Raw genomic sequence first — 21,821 nt, forward strand, 5'->3', positions numbered from 1 at the left:
TCATAAGTGTTTCCCTTGGAAACAGTAATTTCAAGTTAATGTCTCTTGATGTGAAATGGAGTGCAGTGTCACAAGCTCTCTCTCACCAACCTACAAATTAACTTCTGTTCCCTCTGTACCAGAAATATGGGTGGAATCCTGCTCTGCTTGCCATAAAAAGTTATATCAGCACACGTGTGTGCTTGTGTCTGTGTGTGTTTGTGCCAGGCCACTCTTTCATGCAGTGGCTGTCCTGGATTATCACTGCTGCACCAAAACTCAGTGAAAAGGACATTGAAAAAAAAACAAAAACCAAAGTTCTAAAATCTACAGCTAGCTATTAAAATAATGACTCATGAAAGATAAATGTTGATCCCCAAACCAGCCCTGTTTGGGCAGGTGGGTTTGTACACAGGGATTGGCAAGAAAAGAATTGCAACTAACAACCATGAAAAGAGAATAACAGAATTAAAATAAGAAAGAAAACAAAGAAACAAAATAGTGAGCAGAGGGAAAAAACTCTGTTTCTTCATTGTATTAATGACCTTTTTTGTGACATATTTTAAATTAATCTAGAGTTGAAATATTCTCTAATCCAGCATGACTTTGTCTCCTGCATATATATGGGATTTTTTACTTTCAGTCCAATCTTTTTAACAGTGTGCAGAACTTCAGCCTTACTGTATTGCACAGAGAGAAATTCCAGAACTTCTGTCTTCCCCAGCACTTTTCCATGGTCCAATGATCCAACATGTGCAGAGGGATGGAAACATCTGTATGTGTTGGACCATGGGACCATGGGTGCTTTACTTCATAGCTGGGGAAGACTCAGATCAGGGTGAAGTCTGAACTATTAATGGTGAATTCAGTCACCACAGAGTCAAAGCTGACTAATACTCTTGGCTGGGGTATTAGTATAGCCTGGTTCTTATATTATTGAAGGCAAATATGGCCTGGACTGTTGGTTGTTTCTTCTCCTTGCAAAAACCCATTTTTTCTTTGCCTTCTTATTATTCCTGAAGATTTTATTTGCAAACCACTGATTTTATTGGCATATATCTTCTGGAATTTATTTAAAAATAAATATTGAAACCTGCAACCCCTGAACGATGATCCTTTTCCTTTTCAGAAGACAACCAAGTTATACAAAGCAAGCAGAGAAATTACAAAAATCTGATCCTAAATACAGAACATTTTCTGTCTTTGCATGGTGCTGACCCTTTGTTAGGAGGTACCCAGAGTGATGGGGAGTTAACACTAAACCCTGCCCAGGCTGTTCTTTAATGCACAGAGGAAGGAACTCTGAAATTCACAGGTAGGATATGTTCAGTGATAAGGGAAAAATTCCAAACTGCATGCAGCTCTTGCTCTTGAGAGGAGCATCCTTGGAAACCCCTTCCCTTATTGGACTGCCAGCAGGAGGATGGAAGGAGAATGCCCATCACCAGCCAAAGGCAGATGTGGCACCTCAGAGAAGGGGAATCCAGGACAACAATCAGATCTGAGACAGGAACAAGCCAGAATCCTGGAAAATGAAAGGGAAGGGAGAGGACGTGAGAGCGCAATAAAAGGAGTGAAGAATGGAGGGCAGAGCATTCATAAATGGAGATGAGCAAATAAGATGGTAAAAAGTAGGGAGGAAAAGAGGCAGCTTGAATGATTTTTAGAAGCCATGGTCGTGATGTCTGTAGGAGGAGGAAAGGAATCAGGACATTGTGGGGGGGAAGGAAATAAAGACAATCTGGGCTAATGTAAGTAGCAGAAATAAAGAAAACAATGCATGTGTGAGGAAACAGCAGGAATGGAGAGTACAAATTCCTTTAGGAGGAGGCAACAGTGAGAATAGCTTTGTGCTCTGGACAGAAAGGGACTGCTTGGGAAACCACTGGCAAAACCCAACAAGGTTCCTGCTTATTAATGCAGATTAATTTATTTTTTTCTAAGATTTGAAGCAAATTATGGGATTCAGAACACTGAACAAAGATGCAGAAAAGAAAAATATGTTTAGTTTTTGTTTTGCAGGTGAGCTTTAGTTTTCAGAGTGTCTTGAAATAGCACATATCAAATAAAATAGCAGAAAGTATAATAGCCTGTTTAGATCAAGGCCCAGAAGCAAATCAAATGAAAGGTTAATAAGATCAGAGTTCATAAATTAAGTTTTAAATTCTCTTTTTCTTAAAGAGAAAGATTTAGATGGAAGATCATGCGATCTATTTTAATTGTAGAAATAATCAGACATATGGAAGACAAGAAGGGATGACGTGTAATCAGTGAAGGGACCTGGTCCTCTTGACCAAGGAAACGCCCTTCCAAAGTCAAAGGCATTGCATATTCATTTTTCTTTAGCTGAAAAAGACTCCTGTTGTCCATGCATATTCAAATCATCAAAGTGGTTTTACCTCATCAAAAGAAAAAAAAATATATTTTTAAAATTTTTATTTTTTCTGTTGTCATATTCTAGCCTTAATGTAAACATTCAGGTATGAGCAAAATGCCCAGAAAGGCTACTGGAGAAGACTCCATTTAGCACTTTGATTTAAAGATGTGAAAACAACTGAATTTTTTTTTTTTTTATTTCCAACATAAATAGTGTCATGCTTGGAATTATATTTGCAATCAAATTTATGAAGTGCACAGGTATTGCTTTAATCAGAAGCATCACTTCTATTTTTTGGAGGCTTTTTGTTCCTTGTGTTTTGTTTCTAAAGAGTGTGCAAAAAAAGATTCTGCAAATTCAGCACTTAAGAGAATTGATAATCATTCAGCATTGCATTTAAATCATAATGTTGCACTAGATTGCAACACCTTGCTTTTCTTAAAACTCGTGGCAATTCCCTAAGGACAGTCCGTCCTTAGAGAAAATAAGAGATTTCATCACCAAGAATCCCAGAAGAATTCTTGCACTTCAGAATGATGATTTTTTAAAAAAAAAAAAAAAGAAAAAGGAAAAAAAGACACATTTTGCACACAAGAATATGGCTGCTGATGTGATAATTGAGACTCAGCTGGCAAAAAAATATTTCTCTTTTCACAATTATCCTCTTGGATTTCATTCTGCAGGAGGTTGAAACAGAAGTCTTGGCAAAATTATAAAGTTTGAATGGGAGAAGTGGCTGCTGTTGGAGGGGCTGTGCTGGACCAGCACAGAGGGATCTGCCCTCTGGCCACCACCAGGAGAAGGTGACAATTCCTGAAGCAGTCTGAAGGGGAATATTGATGGGGAAGTCTCCTCCTTCCTCCTCAGCTTGGAGCAGCTGGTCCCAGGGATTTGGGAGCAGAGCACGTGGTGGGTGATGGGGGAATGCTGTTGTGCACGTGTGAGCATCACGGGATTGCCCCAGCTCCTGCAATGGGGTACCAGACATCAGAGTCAAGGGGGATTAACAGCTCTGTCAAATGTCATCAGTGAAACTCTGCATGTGCAGTCAGCTCCTGGGGAAACACTTCTGAGCAGGAGAAGCTTAATTCAAATAATTTTCAAAAACACCTCCAATAATTTTCAAAAACATCTCCATCTCCAATTGGCAAAAATAGGAGATTCCCCAGAGAAGCAGATGTTAGTTCTACCAAGAGCAGTAAAGCTTCTTGAGGAAAAAAATCATGAATACAGGCAAAATTTACTCATAGAGGATTTGCTAAAGATCAAAAAAAATTTAGAGTGGATGTCATTTGCTGTTTTAAAATACTATCATGTGTGCTTTTATAGAAAAAAAAGAACACTCTCGTAAATATCTGTTATTTAGTTTTGAAATGAAAAATATCAAATAGTTAAACTTTATTATGTGTAAAATTGTTTTTAGATCACGATGTAAACGTTACATACAAGAAACCAAACTTGAAAAAGCAAGGAAAAGGAGCTTGCTGCAGAAGGATCCGAGCCACCAAAGCCAAACAGATGTTTTTCAGTTAATCTGATGGCAAGGGCCACGTGCCATCATCTGTAACCGAGCCCTTATGGAGGGAGGCCAAGATTACTTGGGGTTGTAAGTCCTGGTTCAGCTATTGAGAACCACGTGGAAATCCTTGAAATGCTGTGTGAAAAATGCAGATCCAGTTTCCATCTGAGGAGTCCTGCTTGGAGCTGCACAGGATCAGGATGTGCTGAAGGGGATGAGGCGGCTGAGTCCCCCTGAGACCCCTCCCCACCTCACACAGGAGCAGGACACAGACCTGGGAGCCTTTGGGTGCAGCCACAGAGGGTTCCTGATGTTCCCTGGCTGGGGAAGGGTCCCTGGTGCTCCCCCATGGCCCCCCCATGGGAGAATCCACAACTTTTCCAGGAAAGCTTCAGCTCCCTGCAGATTTCCAGAAGAGGTTTGCAACCCACACTGCACCCAATACACACCAGGTCATGACCTTGGAAAAGGAAAGAGTTTTCTTTAAATTAATGGTTTTGTCTCAGTGTCAAGCACTGTGCTTGAATCTTAATGAAAGTTGTGTAAAAATAGTGTATTTGCTTACTGAAGTTCTTCATGCAAAATAAACCAAGATTTTCAGCTTGACTTTTTTTACAGCATTAAAAAACCAAACAACCTGTGACCAGTTCTGTACTCTTCTGGTCTGATTTTCCTGCTATAATACTTGGAAATGACTGGGAAACACTCATGTAGAAGTTATGTGAATATTGAACCCTAAATATTAGTTACAGCATCATTAAATCAAAGGAACATCTCACCATCTAAACAGATTCCATTTCTCTCTGGAAATGGGACTCAGTAACTTGGTGTAGCAGAAGGTGGAGTTGGAACCATGTGATCTTTAAAATCCCTTCCAACCCAAACCTGTCTGTGATTCTGGAGTTAAACTCACCGAGATTTATCAGGACCTCAGATTCTTAGCTATAAAGGGAAAAGGTATTCCCTAATTGGGAATAAACTTTTAATAATAGATCTGTTGCTGTTCAGCTGCGTGAGAGGTGCCCCGAACTGCAAGGAGCTTGGGCCACCTGCTCAGGCCCTAAGGTTGCCCTACACTGAACCAAAATATTAAGTAATGTCTATCAAAGTCCATAATTGACTCATCTGCAAGGGCTTTTCTCTAATATCCTGTACTTCATTGGAGTTTAAAAAGTCAAGCTCTGTGTTCTTATTAGGTTCAAAGAGCTTAATTACTGTATAAGGAATTAAAATGGTATTGAAGTTTTAGCTTTCTGAAGATTAATTAATACAATACATAATTAAACTTTAGGTGTATTTTTAAGGGAAGACATGCTTAGGTTACATGAATTCAACCTTCAGCACTGACCTTGTGGCCCCATGAACAGAGGACAGCAAAACTGTTGGACAAATTGGGAGAGCAGTGGCTGGAGGACAGCAGTGACACTGCACAGGGCAGAGACACAGGGCTCAGCTCCCAGCCTTGTTAAACTAAATTATGGGAAAATTTTCCTTGGGTTTTAGTTCATGTATTGGTGGTGAAGAGGTTGAAAAACCATCAGAGGCACCCTGTGCAGCCTTAGCTGTGCTCCTGAGCCCTTCAGCACTTCTGTGCCAGGTCCTGCTGGTGCTGGGAGCTTGGGCTCCACTTCCTCCCTGCGAAACCCACACAGGGCTGGGGCTGCAGCCTCTGCAATTCACACTGGGCTGCCTGGGGGGCTGAGCAGGCAAAATGCCCCTCCTGCACCCTGGTCTTCACACACTGGGGCTTGTGAGTACCACGCTGGAGCTGGGCACAAACATGTGTTCTGTACACCCATGGCCAGAATGGTGCTGGAAAGTGTTTTGTTCAGCCAGGCAAGACAGGCTCTCTGAATTATCTTTGTTTCACAGCATAATGTAGTATTTCAACTTTTAATGAAAACACATGGGTTAATGTTATTTAAAATGCATTTAGGATAAAGGCTGCATATGAAACAATGTCAAAAGGAACAAAAAGTAAAAATCATCATAAACTCCAGCTTTCTCTCAGAAATATTGCACTGGATTTATTTAAGAAAGAAAGACCCAATATTTTCTGTTTGGAGGATTTTAATGAATAAATGTTATTCCTATTTATTATTTACTACTTTCAAAATTTAATGAATAGTCCTGCTGATAATTTCTTTATTTCTATATTTATAGAATTACAGGATTTCATACATACTGAACTGTGTTATTATCTACACATGTTCCGCCTTTCTGTAAATACAGAAATTTGGTGTTTGCTAGTAGAACTATTCATTACAATTTGAAAGTGGATAAATAATGAATAGTAATGCCATTTCTTCATTAAAATTCTACAAAAGGGAAATACATACTCGTTATTCCTTTCATGAATTCGGCCCATTGAAGGTTCATAAATAATTGTGCTTCACAATTGTGTCTAATTAGCAGTGAACTTAATCCAGTGCATCCAAAAGCCTGAAGCAAAGGGAAGGATTTTTTTTGTTGTTGTTTTATTTCTCACTCTTAGTGGGGACTGCCTGATTTTTGAATGCACCTTTGCTGATAAGGCAAAACAATACATCTTCAAAGATCAGTGTTATATATACTTTTAGTTTTGCCCCAGATTTCCTCTTTTAAGTACTGGGTTCATAAACATTGTCCCCGTCGAACTTGAGGTTAGCTCAACAGGAGATCAGCAATTAGCAATACAGTGGCTAATAAATGAATCTCAAAAAATACTTCTCCACATCTAAGTTCTCCTAGAGTGCTTTTGTTCCCTAACACGAGCTTTCCCGCAGAGCAGTGCTTCTGCAGGAATGTCTCTCTCTGAAGGAGTTATTCCTGGAGGGAGCTGGAGCCCTGCATCTGCTGTGGATCACCCTCAAGGAAGGGCTGAGGGTGCAAAAGGCTCCAGGTTGGGTCTGCCCTGCCAGGGGGCACTGGGAGAGTTTCAGCACAGAGTCACAGCTCTGCCTTCCCTGCGCTGGCTTCAAAGTCAATACACAAAATAAACTGGTGGCTTTGTTAGCAGGTATTTCCCAACAATGTGCCCTGAAGAGCTGCTAGGGAATGATTTATACTGAGCCATCTCTTTCCTCTGTATAAACTATTTTACTGTGGAGCTAGACATGCTAAGTGTCCCCTACTCTTCAGCTTTCACTATCTCCAGTTTCTGTGATGTTTATCACATGCCTATAGAGCAGCTCACATCGAGATTCTTCAACGGGCTTGATAAAAATCCTAAATAAATTCATTGTTTTTTTCTCCCCAAACCAGTCAGTCATCAGTAGTGCTGTTGGCTTTGTTCTTTGTACATTTTCAAAGGAGCTGAATCTCATACTCCAACTGATTTGATGTTATCTGAATCTCAAACCATCGCCAGCAATGAAACATCTAAGTCAGTTATGAATAGTCGTTTAAACAACCAGTACTGCTTTATGAGACACCAGCAGGTTATTTGATTATATTACAATCACATGTCTTGCAGTTGAACTTTACTGTTGCCAATGAAAAGCAGAGGAGAAGAAGAAGGAAAGGGAAATGAATCTTTGCTTTTCTTAGTTTCCTTTGTATCTCTTATGAGTCATAGAGCGAGGATACCAGACAATGTCTTTATTGAATTTATGCCATCAGACCATTTAACACAAAACCTGATATATTTTTAACTGACTTTGTCTTAGAAAACAAAGACAGACTCCAACAGATTTCTTAAGTGAAAGCCTGTGATTTCACAGTGTCAATAAAATAAACATCTCTTTTGTTTTTCCTCCCTGTTCTTTAAAAAAACCAAAGGAAGATCTAATGACAAATTCCTTGAGAGAACAAATTTAACTAAAATAACACCATAGTTTGGTCTTCGAATTATCTCAGCTCCTTCCAAATATAGAAAATAGAAAAATAAATGCTGTTCTGTGATCATATTTCACCCCTGAGAAATTTATATCCTCCAACAAACAAAACTATGAATTAAAATGATCTTTCAATACAACTGCTGGAGAAAGTTACCTAGGGAAGAGTCAGAGATGAGATATATGGACTGGTTTTTGTTCCTAGTTCTGTCACCAGACATACAGAATGACACTGGACAAGTCAGGGATTTTTTAGGTACCTGCTCTACCATAACAAAATCCATAGCCATGAGTTAAATCCTGATGACTTATAAAATGCATCCAGAGAGTTAGGCACAGAGAATAATAAGTGAAAAGCTTTCTAATATAACATAAATCTAAAAAATGTACTCACCCTTGGGCATAATAAAATGGGCATAATACTATTCTCCTACCTCCCTGAGTGCTCTCAGCATACATTTCCAAATGCATAGATTCCTAAAGACTGCAGAAATAGTTTTGGAGACTCTCTTATCCCATCACCCTGAACAGACCCAGGCATTGCCTGTCCCTGGCACAAGGTGTGTGGCTGGGGGTACAGGCCATGGAAAGCACTGATAGTTAATTTTTCTAATTGTTTGAACAGGTTTTCACCTGGAATTTTTCATCTGTCCATAATATTGCAAGAATGCAATCTTATTAACTATTTGGGAGAAGCTTTTTGTGTTTTCCCATGCTGTTCTCTTGTTTCTAACACTGCTGGTTTTTATAAGTCTGGGAATTATCTCGAGGACCCCGGAAACCAGAATTCAGTAATCCTGATTCAGTATTTGTCTTTCTGTCAGGGCCCTGAGCAAAAAGTGCTGACTAAATGCTTGTCCATGTCTGAATTCTCAGAGCAGGAATGTGTAACTGTTCCCTTACACGTCCTTTGTGCCCACAGGCTCACAGAGCAGCGTGGTGAGAGACCTGCACAAGTGATTTCCCACCTGAGCACGCTGTGACCTGGATGCACAGGTAGGAATATTGTTCCAATTTCTGCAACCTAGGTGCTGGGGTTTGGAAATATGCCCCCAGTGACCAGTCATTAGTGAAACTGAAATGAGGACAGCATCATGTGAGGGGCTTTCTGAATGCCTTGAAATATACTCAGCATATTCTAAATGGCTTTAATTCTACAGTACTTTTAATATAACCCTTTAAACATGCGGGAACACAAAGGGAAGGTTAATTGGAATGGCTAATTAAACATAGTGAAGTTAAAGAACTGGAACACTGGGATTTTGTTTTGATATTTAGCAACATCTCATAACCCTAAGGACATTGATTTAGCCTAAGGTCTGGTATCTTTATAAATTGCAACATAGCCTGGAGACCCAAAGGAGAGACAAAGGGGTTGAGTGCTTGTAACAACAGATTCCCAAAGGAGCCCTAATAACAATTATAACCAACATGATTATTTGCATTATTTAAAAAGTAAATCCATCTTTCAGGTTTTAGTCATTTTATACTGATCAACTAGGAGATGAAAACAGTGAGTGAAAATCTGCAACAAAAGCACACCCAGTCCCAGGACCTGGAGGACAGGAATCCACATCTCATGACTCTCCCTTGTGGATCTGCAGCCACAGTATACATTTTCCCTGGATAATCCTGGAGCCATTCAAACTGTTTCCCAAATCTGCCAATGAATGATAACAAAATAGTGCTTTTCTATACTTGTCTAGTCTTCTCCACCAGTCTTAGAATAACTTATAGCTAAGAAAACAAACAAAAATAAAAAAAAAACATAAAACAATAAAATATAACCCAATAAAAATATCCAAGGTATAGCTGGCAGAAGGGAATACAGAAGAGGTGATTTGATGTCCTAACCTGCTCCTCACCTCATGGTTCCTTGTGCTCTGCTGTGCTGATCTGCCAGAGGCAAATCCTGGAGAGCAGAAATTGCCAAACAGCACTGAAATGAGAGAGCATGGATCAACATCAGTAACACCCTAAACCTTGTGTTTTTTCTGGTCCTGGGAGCAGGATCTCCTCTGCACACTGCATGGTAGAGGAACACATGCAGCAGGTGTGGCAGGAACCTGGGTGGCTGATATCAGGGACTCACAGCATTCTGAGGGGTGGAAGGGATCCCAAGGATCACTGAGCCCCAACCTCCCACCTGACCAGGCTGTCAAGGCCTCATCCAGCCTGGCCTTGAGCACCACCATGTTTGGAGCATCCCCAGCCTCCCTGGGCAGCCTGGCAATGCAGCTCACATTATTAAACTGGAAGAGAAAACAAAAGCTGCTGGACCTCTGATGCCTTTACTCAGTGAGTTCCATTCCATGAGAACTGACCTTACTACACAAAATAAACTTTTGCCTTAACAAAGGTATCCAGATGGCCCTTGAGACACAGCTACAGGCTGAGAACACTGAGAACAAATCAATGGAGCTGTCTGGGGGGTTGTTGTTTTTTTTTTTTTTTTTTTAATTTTGGTTTGTTTTTTTTGCTTAGGGTTGTCTTCCACACAGTTCGCAGGGACATGAAGAGCTGGATGCTTTCTTTAAGAGAAGTTCCCACAGCAGAGCACAGTTGGCTCAGAGTTGTTTACCTTCCCCATTTCTGACATCACCATTCAGCTGCTGCGGTCTCCTAACGGGGCAGGGATTACAAAGTCTGCTGGAAAACATGATGTCTCAGCCTTAGCAATGGTGCCAAGGGAATTGAGAGCACTCCCAAGGATTAAAGTGAGATCCCAGCCCTGCTTACATCACCTGAGCACTCAGCATGAGGAGGAGTCGCTGTCTCTGTTACTCTTAGTCACATGGCTGAAGCAAAAGTGCATAATCTTTTTAGGAATGCTGACTTCTATTAATTTAAGGATACCATGATCAAATTACTAGAATATTAATGGCATAGATGCGTAGAAGATTAATGAACTGTGTGTTGTTTTAGTTCAGTAGCTGGATTGAAGGAAAGCAAGCAGAAATAAGATGTGCTTTTATAAAAACTCCAGTAACCAAGCCCCAAGCAATTATCAGCCACATGCTACACCCATAGCCCAAAACCAAGATGTATATATTTTGTCCAGACTCAGGAATGATGACTAGGTTCCAGTTAATTGTTTGAACAGGACAAAAAGGGCTGAAGAACTGAGTTAGTTTCTAAACTAGCAAGGCAAGTGGCGGGGGAGGGCATATTCAAGCAAATGTTATGATGATGAGCAACCTTAAAGCCAACATGTCCCTGCCAAGTTCCTGGTATGATTGCCTCCTTCTATAAACAGCAGCTCTGTGGTGCCACCTCACCACAGCAGGGACTGAGCACCTGGCTGGCAAGCAGAGCCAGGCTCTGCTCCTTGCCCATCAGCATTGCCACATTCACAGTCACTGACCCTTTTCTCCCCACTCTGTGTGGATTTGGGGTGTTCCTGGAGTGACTCTTTAATCCTGCTGTCCTTCCAAAGGCCTTCAGCTTCAGGCAGAAGTGCCCAAGAACAGGTGGGCAAACACAGGCTCCAGTTGTAGGTTAAGTGCTTGCCTCAGATGTCCTTACACCCTGGGGACTGCAAATGCCAGATTATGGCCATACTCTTGTTTTTATTGTGCAAAAGCTGCCCCTGAGCCAGCACAGCTTCCCCTCCCTCCCCAGTCCCATGTGTGGCACTGCTGCTTGTGGAGAACACAAGGAAATCCTCATGGGGTTTGGGGAACTTGGAGAATACTTGGATTTGGGCCATATCTGTGAGCTTGGCACCTCTCTCCAAAGACTACCTACATTTAGATGCATAATTCTGATTTCATGAATACAGAGGCACCACTAAATGGCAGTGTAAAGCTCTGATCCAGCTCTGAAGCAATTTTCAGCAAAAGGTGTTCAGGCACCAGATAAATCTACAAATCCACTGCTTTCATTAATATCTACAGAATGCTCGAGAGCAGAAAAGGCCTTTATGCACTATATGAAATATTTAACTGGAAACATATTGCCAATAATCAAATATTATGCTCAGAGAAACTTAAATGCAGTCTAAAGATTTGGAACTTACTGCTGAGATAGCAAATAGTTGGTTCTTTATTTCCAAAGGTCTTGCAAAGTTTTGTCATTGCTTTGCAAAAATATCTGAGAGAGATGTGAATCCTCCCTGAAAAATCCAGCAGCAAAGGACCACTTCCCAGCTGTCTTTGTTGCTCATTTAGAAAAATAGAAAATGGTTTCACAATGATTGCTTTCACTTTAATTTCCTCCCCCCCCCCATTTCATCAGGAGAAGATTCTGCTCCTAAAAGGGTGGTGTAAGCCCAGAACTACTCTGCTGACTTCACAGAGGCGTAAATGAGAACAGAACAGAGACAATTGCTTTTAAATGGATTAATCAGAGCAAGTTAAATAAAAAGCAGAAAATTCTGTCCCCATTTTATATTCAGGTCAGAATTTGGGGATTTGTTCTCCTCATTTGCCAGTGTTTCAGAACTAGGAAATAATATCTGAGAATTCTTTTTTCTTTCTTGACAAAGAGCGCTAGTCAAAAATTGGGAACCAGATGGCTGCTTATATATTTCTTTTTTTTTTTATTTACTGCAATACTAAAGCCACCATAAAAAAGCAAAGTTGAACAGACAGAGCTAATAATATAATCATTCAAAACACCTGCAAACAGTGCAGATGGGCAATTTCTGTCTGCAAAATCATCAGTGAAAGACCGCCTTCCCATATGGGCAAATCTAGCTGCCTTAGAGCTTCCCAAGCTCTGTCCCTTACCTTAAGAAAACCTGCATTGAGCATATGCAGTCTTTTTATAGCAGAGCAGAAGTGTCTGTATCTGCCTGTTTATTTTAGTTAAATATAACTTACAGCACTTATAGCCCTCTATCAGAGTATTCCATTTGCCCATTGGATGTCCCAAAAGGGCAGAAACCCTGAAGTAGAAAAGCAAACAGCTTTTATTCAGGCAGAACGTTTACAATTGATAATGTATATTAATGAACCCCAAACACACAAGTTTTATTCTTTCCTGTAAACAGTTACAGTACCAAGGTTGATGTTGCTGAGGTGTGTGAGCACATATGCCTATTTTATGCGTAGGTATGTGTTTAATATTGGGTTATGAAATTATTTCCATTAAAAAATACCCCCCCACTTTCTGGGATCCTTTCAGGATTTCATCTCCAGTGCCAGCAGAGGCTGGGAGATGGGGAGGAATGAGAGCTGGGCTGTTCTGGAACTGGTGCTGCCATTGCTCCCCAGCAGGATGGGCTCAGTCTGTGATTTTCACAATCCCTCTCACTGCCCAGCTCCTCCTCACCAGTGCTGGAGGAGCTCCCCAATCCAGTGGGAACCCAAATCCTTGTGGAATTATCTGCAAAGAGCTCCCTGGCCCGGAGCTCCTCACACCACCCTGGCACGCTCCTCACTCATTGCTGATGGAGTATTTTTGAGTAAGCATCACTAAGAAAACTTATCACCTAAATATCAGTCTTTTACATCAAAATCCTATCCATAAATTTGATTCTCCTCCAGGATGAGATCTCTTCCACATGATGCTGGAAAAAAAAGGTAACTAAACACTGAAAATGAAAGTAGAGCAAAGCTAGGGTGTTCCAATCTGCAATACTACGTTGTTCAATGAATTCACTCTCTGTTGTGTCTTTGCTCTTACAACACATAAAGAAACCACAGACCTAACACTTTTTTTTTAAATACTAGCTGTAGACAAAAATAGAGAGCTTAACTACATTTTTACTCTGCTGTTCTTGTTAGGTGTGGGCACCCACACAAACTGCTAAATAAAAAATGTATCTTGTTCCAGAATATATAAATTCCCTTTGAAATTCCCTGTTGATCCTCACAAAATTTAGTTTTAATGTATTTATTCTGCCCAGAGTGATCTCAGAAGCAAGTCCAGCTGAAGCACAAATGGTCAGGAAATCACTACATGATTTTTGTGGTTTTATAGGGGTTTTATACCTCTTCAAAACCCATCCTGAGATGACTGCACTGGTGAGTGTCCACAGCTAGGACATCATGGAAGGGGGTACTGCAGCTCTCACTGAGGCAGTGACCTTCTCCAAGCATTTTCTGCATTCAGGGTCCATGCATGAGGTCTCTCTGGAAGGAGCTCATTGCTGTGACAGGGCCTTAAATTTCATTTTCTTCAAATATGTGCACAACTTTGAAATTTGCTTTGTATAAATACTTCTTGGCAGTGAAATGCAACTTCTCAAATAGCCAGTGAAAGAATGCAAAAGGAGCAGAAACCAGGCCACAAGGAATGCAAACATTCACAGAAAATATTGTACATTGTATACCTAGTTCTGGTGAACTTCATCATTAGGGCATTTCACTGGGATGCACAGCATTAGCAGCTCATGCTGGTGTTTTAACAAAACTGTTTAAAAGGGAATGTGTCACAGGAAGGGAAGCAGGGGGAACCCAGGTAAAGAGAAACCTCATTTCTGCATTATATATGAATAAAATCCTCCAGGAAAGCCAAGTCTGCTCTCCTAGCAAGAGCTTGGGAGACTACAGCTTTAACAATGCCAGCTCATGTACAAGGAAAAAGAAAGATGTAAAGCCTTTGCCAGGGCTTCCTATAGTGCAGTAGCTCCATTATTATTATTAAGTATCTTCCTTTCAAAGTTTCCTGGATTTCCTAAATGTAACAATAATTTTAATAATTACAAACCCAAGAATGCTACTTCTATGGCCAACTGTGTTCCCTGTTTTCCTCCAAGCTAAAGCTCTGCTTTCATGTAATACATAAAAGAGCAATATTGCTCTGATGAGCTAAGACACATGAAATATCTAATTAACATTAAAATATTGTCTCTTGTCATTAGCTTCATTTGCACTTTAAGTGTCAGTTCTTGAGAGAGAGGTTCAGAAGCAATGACCTGGCCCTTGAATGAAAAAAAAAAAAAAAAAAAGGCAAGGCAGCAAGGCAGAAAAGAGAAAGAAATGCAGTGTGGGATACCATGTTCCACACACACACACACACACACACACACACACAGAGCTGCTTTCTGGGCACTCGGGCTCAAAGCAGGGTGATCGTCCTGATGGGAGCAGGAAGGCAAAGGAAGATCATTACTTTTATTTCAAACTGACCAGTTCGTTAATCAGGTTTGGATTATTTATGTTGCTAGGAGGTTTGTGCCAAACAAGAACTGTGTTTATTTATTTATCTATTGGTTTGTTTGTTGATTTGTTTGCTTGTTTGTGTGTTTGTTTTGTACCTGGCACTGACAGATCCCTTTGCAGTGTACCTTAATCCCACCATCAGGGCACAAGCCTCACAAAGCAGCATGGAAGTGGATGTGGGTGCTTTCCAGCCTGAAAACTCGAGGTCAGGAGGAGCTGCACACTCAGGGCTGGATATTTTGGCTCTCCTGGACTGTGGGAAGTTTGTCTCATTAGAGGGGAGAGTTCAGCAGAGATGCTTGGAGCAGGCGCAGCGCCAGCAATTAACGTGTGCTCAGACAGGGGTGTTTATCTCTGCTCCGTGTCTGGCAACAACTTTTTAAATTAAAATCTCGGGGTCTTAAGCAAGCAGAGAATTTTTATTGCGAAACAAAGGACAAATATAATTTCTACAACACAGCACCAATGCCATAAACAAAATAAACTTTCCTCCCGTCATCCCCTTAAAAGACCCGCTAATTCATTTGGAGTGTGATTACTTTTTGCTTTGTTCTCAGGTTGGCTAGTGCAATCTAACAATAGCTCTACAAATTACTACTATTTTTGGTCTTCCCTCTTCTTGGAAAAGCAGGAGTTCTGAGAAAAACCACTGTCCTGTGTCCATTACCTTGACCAGGAGGGTTCCCATCTGCTGGGGCCAGGGTGAGCTGCCTTTTGGGGTGTGCCCCAGCCAGAGACTGCCACCCTTTCCTTCCCAAAGCTGGAGGAGAGTGCTCCCTGCTCTGCCCAGGCAAAGGAGAGCAGGAGAAAATCCACACTTGTTTCATTGGAAACACTCTTCTTCCAATAATTTGTAATTTCTGTGTCCTCTCTCTCGTGCCTGGACACCAGGATTAAATGCCAAAACATGTAAAACTAATTGCAGCCAGGTAATTCCCTTAGTCAGCACACCTTGTGGCTGCCTTGCTGTTATTCCTTGCCATTTGTAGGTCAGGATCTAATGGATGAGCTTTACAGGCCTGCATATTTCTTTTTGGAGTTCATTAAAGCCTGAAGCAATTGCACCTTAACATTTCCATGCAATTGCAAATTTGACCTCTGGCAAGGGGCCTTGGTAATCGATTCCTTTCCAAAGCTGTTATGATTTGTCATCACCCCAAAGTTTTGGTGGGGGGAGAGCCCACCTCAGAGCCAGCCCCAGAGCAGGGCTGTGCCTGAGCCACAGGGACAAATGGGAACCAGGAGGCAGCTCTGACACTTATTAAAAACAGTTAATTATTTAAGAGACATCAAGTTTTTCACATGTTCAAAAATTGATGGCAAAACAACCCAACGCACCCTATGTTTGGTTAACACCTAAAAATTGACTTTGACCCTCTGGTGCCAAAGCAAAGAAATTCACAGTTAAAGCTTCATGTCTGGGCAATACTCTGTGTCTAACTCACACTTTTTACAAAGGGTCTGTGCACGATTTTAAGTGCCATATGTCCAGGGTAAGGAAGAAAAACAACAACAAAAATATAAATATCTACTTCTATTTTTTTTTAAATAATACAGGGATTAAAATCTTCTACAACATAATCTAGAGTAATGACTGTGTCTGATTATAGGTTTTCATTTTCCCTGGAGGTTCAGTTAATACTCTTTTAAACTATTATAACATGAGTTAAAGGTTGTTGAGCTTTGTTTCTTTCTTTTTTTTTTAATATATTGAAATATATTAAGTTTGTGGAACAGAGACTCCTAAATCAATGCTGGTGGCAGATCTAAGGTGCAAGTTGCATATTTAAGGGATTTCCTTGGTTACAAATAATTAAAATTAGGTATTTTTACACTTTTGAACTGAAAAGTTCACTTCTCTTGATGTCCTGATTGCAAGTGTCTATAAGTGCAAACATGTAAATTGAACAGGAAATTGCATTTATTTTTGAGTATAGCATAGCTGAAAATGTGCCTCAACCACAGAGCAGAACCAGACTGGGAACAATTACAAGAGAAGTTCATGAGTTTGGAAAGACTCTTGATCTTAAAAATCTTTTTTATCACTGCTCTAAATATGTGAGGATTCAGCTTTCAGCTGCAGGGATCTGCTATATTTTTGCCTGATGGACTAAAGGTGTCTTTACTACAAGAGTGCATTTTGTGTGTAGGTGCTTACAAAAGGTGGTTAGCTACCACAGTGCCAGAGAGGCTATTCAAAATACAGATATAATCTGATTAAGATTTTAATATTTAAAACTCATACTTTGGGACCCTCCAGAAAGCAGCCAGCTGCTCATGCGCCATTCACCCTTCTGCCAGTGTCCCCCAAGAAGAACTTTACTCCTCACAGTCCAAAATAATCAAGGACAGTGTATTACTCCCTTCCTCACAGGTATTATTCAGTGTGCTGCATTCAGTTTCTCAGGTCTCAAAGTAAAATCCCATAAACTTCTTCCGAAAATTTGAGATATGTTGAGCAACAGTCGACAAAAAATTAATAAATTCATACACCTATCTCTATAACATTCACTATGTCTGCATTTTGCCAACCAAACAAGCTCCCCCAATGAAACTTTTGCCCTTTTAATGATTGTTACAGAAGAATAAATCTAGTTTCATATGACTGAGTAAAATAGTTAATCAAGAGAAACTTCCTTTACAACAGCATTACAATTTAGTTTAAAATTATAATGGTGAGCCTTGGTTCAGGTCTGAGACCACAGTGAGATCTGTCCTCCCTGATCCACTGTGGGAAAATTATCAGCACTGTGGCTTTTGTTAAGTCTTTTCATGCAAGATGTCATTTTTCAGGAATGTACAGTAGTTATCTTGTAGTGAATGCAAACAAAATTATGAAGTCTACAAATTAAAGTAAAGATGAATATCCTGTTCTTAGGCTAATGTAATATACATCATTCTATATTTCCATATCAAAATTCCATCTATTTTAATATCAAATAATTATACCAGATAGGATTTCCATCTCAGACCGTGACAAATGTCTTATTGCTACACAAGGCAGCCCCTCTGGTGGTCCTCAGCACCATTCTTAGAGTGAAAAGAAACTAAACCTGGCAGCTGCTGGGACTTGGGCCCTTCAGTGGCTTTCAAAGGAGTACATTGTGAGCTCAGGGGTGCAAAACCATTGCTAAGATGAGATGAGATTCTCTCAATAGCTAGCCTGGTTGGCTTTCACTCTCCTGATGCCCCCATGTGTGTGGTAGTCCTGAACAGGGACCTGATGAGGAGAGACTCCCAACTCACTCCTCATTCAGAGGAGCAAGAGAAACCCCTGTGCACTGTCATCTGGGCCTGTCTCCTCCAAAAGCTTCTGGGATGGCAATAACCCCTGGCATGGCACAGAGGCAAGACTGCTCACCTCAATTAAAGCTGTAGCTGTGCCAGCACAAAAGAAATGCTGCCCTTTCTGTGAACATGTTGTTCTGCCATTTCTGGGAGCCCCTGGCTGTGGACCAGAGGGGGTTTGGGTGCACATACGGAGTGTGATGCAGTGCCATGAAATCCTGGCACTGTGTCCCTGCAGCCATGGAAGCATCACAGCAATCCCAGCACGGCAATCCACACTGGCAACACTCCTGGCTGCTGCACTGATGCTGCACTGATGCTGCAGATACTGATGTGATGCCCCACTTGCAAACCTGCCTTGCAAACCTGCTGAGAGCTGTCCTGGGATCCCCACTAAATGCTCCCAGGGCTTGCAGAGGTGTGTTTTGCAAAATCTCAACTTTGGACATTTTACAACAAGAAAACTCAATTGTGCAGTGACGCCAGTGATGTGAGGAGGACAGCAGCATCTAAATTCTTGTGCTTTTGTGTCGCCCTGATTTTTTTAAGATTTTCTAAGCCTTCTGATGTTGACATTCTTGTAGTGAACTTCCTCACACACTTTCTGTAAATAACCCATTGTTTTGCTTTTCTTTAGGGAGGAGGAGAAAGTTGATGGACTGTTGGTTTGTCCAGTGTTATTAGAGACGTGGCACTGTCACCCTCCAATCCACTGTCACTCTTGGAAAACTATAAATGTTGGAGTCAGAAAATAAACTTCCCTTTTTTCCTCACCTTGAGAGCAGCAGTGTGCGCTTGTGTTGTTTCATGTCCTGTAGTGACACTTTTGCTACTCTCACCATTTTGTATCTGGTTTGGGTGGCAAGGAGGGGTTACAGGGTGGCTTCTATGGGAGACTGCCAGAAACTTCCCTGTGTCCAGTGGAGTTGATGCCAGCAGCTCTGAGAGGCACCCACAGCTGGGTGAGCCAAGGCTGAGCCAGCAGCGATGGTGGCAGAGCAGCAGCTGGAGAGAGGAGTGAGAATGTATGAGAGAAACAACACTGCACACACCCAGCCAGTGGGAGAAGAGGGGCAGGAGCTGCTCCAGGTGCCAGAGCAGAGATTCCCCTGCTGCTCATGCTGCAGCCCATGTGAGGCAGATGTGCCCCTGCAGCCCGTGGAGATGCACAGGGGAGCAGAGATCCCCTGCAGCCTGAGTGTAGCCATGATATTTTCGGAAAAAACCTTCCCTTGGGATTTTTCCTCCTGAGAAGCTGAGACCTCAGGAACAAAATGTAAACAATGGTTATCTGCTGCTGTGGAATGCAACAGGTGCATCTGTGATTGGTTTCATGTGGTTGTTTCTAATTAATGGCCAATCACAGTCAGCTGGCTTGGACAGAGAGCCGAGCCACAGATCTTTGTTATTCATTCCTTCTTTTTCTATTCTTAGCTAGCCTTCTGATGAAATCCTTTCTTCTATTCTTTTAGTATAGTTTTAATATAATATATAAGATAATAAATCAAGCCTTCTGAAACATGAAGTCAGATCCTCGTCCCTCATCCTCGGACCCCTGTGAACACCGTCACAGCCTGTGGAGGACCCCACACTGGAGCAGGGGATGCCCAAAGGAGGATGTGGCCGCCCTGGAGCAGCTCCTGGCAGGCCCTGTGGACCCACAGAGAGAATCCAGGCTACAGCAAGTTCGCTGACAGGATTGTGGCAGCAGCTGCTCCTGCAGGCCGTACCTGTGTCAGGGACCCAGCTGGGGCAGTTCATGTCCAACTGCAGCCCCTGGGAAGGATCAGGCTGGAGGAGGCCGTGGGACACTCCTGTGTGTCTCCCATTGGAGAACTCTGTCCTGGAACAGAGGAAGAGTGTGAAGGTTCCTCCTTCTGGGGAGGAAGGAGTAGCAGAGACAATGTGTGATGAACTGAGCACAGCCCCTTTCCCTGTCCCCATGGGCTGCTGTAGGGGAGGAGGTGAAGCAAATCTGGACTAAAGTTAAGCCTGGCAATAAGGGAGGGGTGGGGGAGCATGTTTTTAAGACTTGGCTTTATTTCTCATTATCCTACTCTGATTTGATTGGTAAAAAATATATTTTTTCCAAGCTGAATCTGCTTTGCCCCTGGCAGTGATGGGTGAGCGATTGCTCCCTGTCCTTATCTTGACCCATGAGCCTTTCTTTGTATTTTCCCTCCCCTGTTCAGCTGAGGAGGGGAGTGACAGCCTGGCCTTGATGGGCACCTGCTCTGTCCCCCCAGGGTCAACACACCACACATCTGTAAAATGGATATATCTGTTATCGCCCCTATCAAAGGCAACATGTGGGGCAGCAGAGGGATTTAGAGACACTTAATAACTGTAAAGTGGTGACAATACAGGGATGGTGTTAGGAAATAGCAAAGCATTGCCTTGGCAGGTGAATAATTTGTGCCCCAAAGCCATTATGAGCAGGAAGTGACCTCTTCTGTCAGTTTAGCAACCCCTGTCCACTGGGCTCTAAATGTCACACAAATAAATAATGACAGGTAGAGTATTTTTTAAATTTCAGAAAATTCTGCCTCATTTTCCCTTGGAAATTAATTGGAGTTTAATCACAACTGGAGCAAAGGCAACACTCCCTTTTACCTGCCCATTACCCAGCTGGTTCTAATGGAGGCTTTTCGAGGCTCCATGCAGAACAGCAACTCATTCATCTTCTATTACTATTTGAGTTTTTCTAGCACGCAGTCTCTTCCCCTGCAGGATGAACCCCGAGGTGCTCAGCAGTGGGATTGCTCTTTCCAAAGGCAGCACAAATGTGTGCAGGATGTGGCTGTGACATTGGTCCCCAAGAGAAAGCACCAAGTCATGAAGAGAAGTCAAGTCAGTGCTCCCATCTCTGAAGGAAATAACTAACTCCCTGTCATGTCTCTAGCAAAACCTGAAGGGACTGTGATTTGAAGAGTGTATTTCTGAGTACCCTGCTTTGCCAGTACACAGTATTTCTGTCTTTCTTTTTTATTAACAACGACTAAATGAACCTCAAAAATTATCTGGACTGAATGACAACAAAACAAACTAAAATTAGTAACAGCATACTCATTGCCTAGGGCAGCACTGAGCTGATGGCTGATGTGATGGTGACAGACAAATCCTTATTCCCATTCTAAATTCTGTCTACTAAATAAATAAGTAATGCCATCAATAGCATTTCCAGAAATTGCATCCACCTCCTGCAACTTTTACACTATTATTGTATTGCTTGAGTGACTCTGCAGCAGAGCTGGGTACCTGGTCTGACTCAGAAGTGGCACCATAGCCAATGAACTCATGAAGAGAGAGATTGGATAAGTTAAGTGTGAGGTTTGATGGATAATATCCTATATTAGTCCTTAGCAGAAATCCAGCATTGTCATGTCTTTTACTACTCTACGCCAACCTTCTGTAGTGTGGAAATACTTTCTAGATATTTCTGATGTATCTCCTTGTTCCTCACCTATTTTTTTTCATATCAGCCTGATAACAAAAAGAAAAAAAAAGTATCTGAATAGCAACCTATCTTGACATAAAGACAAGCAACAAAAAAACCATAACAGGTCACATCAGAAATAGCTAGGAGATCTGGGGAAAAATATAACTGCATCTAGGCAAACCTGTACCTTTCAAACTTTTTAGGCAGATAAGCAGAGTTGTCCTATTTCAGTATCTTTGGATTTCTCAGTGACTGAAGCCATATTTTTCTGTTTGTGTTCATTAGAAATCCCTTT

The 21,821-nt window shown here is 41.6% G+C and overlaps 1 long non-coding RNA gene across 1 annotated transcript in view; it reads left to right on the top strand.

The window, feature by feature from the left end:
- The window catches only part of LOC141730809 (uncharacterized), a 70,627-nt gene extending 51,842 nt beyond the window's left edge, over positions 1 to 18,785 (top strand). The window contains exons 5-6 of the long non-coding RNA XR_012582487.1: positions 8,613 to 8,686; positions 10,175 to 18,785. This is a non-coding gene — a long non-coding RNA (uncharacterized LOC141730809). The remainder of the gene's footprint in view (positions 1 to 8,612; positions 8,687 to 10,174) is intronic.
- Positions 18,786 to 21,821: the final 3,036 nt, after the last annotated feature.

The sequence above is a fragment of the Zonotrichia albicollis genome, chromosome 13 (assembly GCF_047830755.1).
Source record: "Zonotrichia albicollis isolate bZonAlb1 chromosome 13, bZonAlb1.hap1, whole genome shotgun sequence".
NCBI lineage: Eukaryota > Metazoa > Chordata > Aves > Passeriformes > Passerellidae > Zonotrichia > Zonotrichia albicollis.